This window comes from Engraulis encrasicolus, chromosome 18, assembly GCF_034702125.1.
Source record: "Engraulis encrasicolus isolate BLACKSEA-1 chromosome 18, IST_EnEncr_1.0, whole genome shotgun sequence".
NCBI classification, from domain to species: Eukaryota; Metazoa; Chordata; class Actinopteri; order Clupeiformes; family Engraulidae; genus Engraulis; species Engraulis encrasicolus.
In genome coordinates, this window is record NC_085874.1 from 8780711 (window position 1) to 8782918 (window position 2208).

A 2208-nucleotide genomic window follows, 5' to 3' on the forward strand; every position below is an offset into this window, starting at 1 on the left:
TTTGAAGTCCTATAGTATATAGGCCTATGTACGTAGCATATGTAGGCCTAACAGAGGCCAACTAGGGGTCCGTTCGAAACCGGGAAGGCAACTGTCCTTCCAGTGAGCTAACTGGACATTGAGGCATGAAGTGTGGATCGAAACGAAAAATTGCATTATTTCCTCCCTTGGCAGTTGACTGCATTTGTGGGTGTAACGGTGAAATGTAAGGGCAGCATCAGATGCTGACTTCGCTGCCTTGGTACCCTAAATGCTGTGCACCACCTCCATCTCAACGGAACGTACCCTAGCTGAGTTCGGCATGGAATGTTAGTAAACCTCCCTCCCGAAGCCTCAATAGGTAGCATTCGGCTATCGGACTGGCCCTTTAGCTCAGCGCGCTCGTTCTGTGATTCCCATTGCCGAACCGATGAAGTTGACGAGGTGGCAGGTTCGCGCCCCGAGGGGGACGAATTGTGCAGGAACACCTCCGTCACATAGTATATGAAAGAAAACTACAATACTTTCAAGTAGGCCTAGGCTACAATTTCCGCACACTGTCTATATGCCTAAGTAACAAAAAGTTGCTAATTTTAGTTCATTTAAATACATTTCTTAAGTCCCAGCCTATTTTTTATCACACACACACACACACACACACACACACACACACACACACACACACACACACACACACACACACACACACACAGTTGAGTACTTTTATTTGGATCGCCACACAATGAAGGAGATCCAAACATTAATGGAAATACTCTGCATATTGACAAGTATGATGCAATCAGAATAACAAGTCCATAGTCTCTACTATGGATAGATGTGACATCTCCGTCTCCAAAAAGAGTGCAAAGACAGTGGCCATGTTCTCTTGGCACTCTTTTTGCATAATCCTCACAGTTTCAAGCCTCGCATGACTCGTTTATGTATGTGTCCAAGGTTCCCAAACACAAGGACCAACTTCACGTTAGCCTATATCCAAGGCTCATAATTAATTCCACCAGTGGCTGGTACTTCAGCGCGCGCGCGCGCGCGCGCGCGCGCGCGCGCACACACACACACACACACACACACACACACACACACACACACACACACACACACACACACACACACACACACACACACACACACACGATTTTGAAAACACTCCCCTTTCGACTTCTGAGGTCACGTGGATCATCTTACACGCTAGTTGTTTTGGTTCACCGCCATGGTGGTCGTTGGAATGACTGGACCTATCCGTCGGAAAAACACCGGAATCGTGTAATAATAACATGCCATACGCGTAATTCTAAGGGATTTAGATGTTTGTGCGTGTTACGCTTTACTTGCGTGATCAGTGACGCGTGGGTGAAGAAGAAGGGGGCGAAAAAAAATCATCGCTGCGAAACAACAACAAGACGTGGAAGAAGTAGGGTAAAGGACAGCGAAAACCCATCGACACGACTTTTAGCACCCCAACTATGAACGGAGAGCGCTGTAGATTGAATGGCGGAGGTTTGGGTGGTGGACACGGAGGAATGGGAGGGCGACACACGGGGCTTATCACGCTGGAGGACCTGGAGGCTTTAACCGACGAGGAGTTCGACTCTGACCCCGCGCTCAGCGTTAGCGGCAGCCGGGGAGAGGGGGAGGAGGAGGAAGACGAGGCCATGGAGGAAGGGGACCAGGAGCCACAACTGCTGAACTTCTGGCGAGATATCGGGCGGGAACACCGCGTCGACATACCCCGAGGTAGAATAGAGAAGTAGGCTAATGTAATAGACTGTAGCCTAGAGAGGGCTCTGCATAATAGCTATTATTACTCTATGCACACACACAGTTCATGCAGCAGGGCATACAACCGATGAGAATAATGACTCAACCATGCCCCCCAGTGCTCAAAAACAAGACAGGTGGACAGCAAGATCCAGTCGAAAGGTAAAGGCTTCGTCTTACAGTCTAGTCAATTTTAAACGGATTGAAATTGACGAGCCATTGATCAGTTGACAAAACTACAGTAGGTGTAGTAGCCTAGTCTGTTCTACTTGTCGTCGCATGGCAAGCAGGCCACTGGACTGGACTCCTACAGCAGAAAACACCGAATGTCTCAATACTCAAATGTCACTCAGCCTCCTCCAGGATCTGTCACTGGTGTGTGTGTGCGTGTGTGCACGCGCCTACTGATGATTGTGTGTGTGTGTGTGTGTGTGTGTGTGTGTGTGTGTGTGT

The 2208-nt window shown here is 48.7% G+C and overlaps 1 pseudogene; it reads left to right on the forward strand.

Annotated features, from left to right (window-relative positions):
• Positions 1-1204: 1204 nt before the first annotated feature.
• LOC134468405 (heme-binding protein 1-like) overlaps positions 1205-2208 on the forward strand; it is a 5162-nt pseudogene continuing 4158 nt past the window's right edge.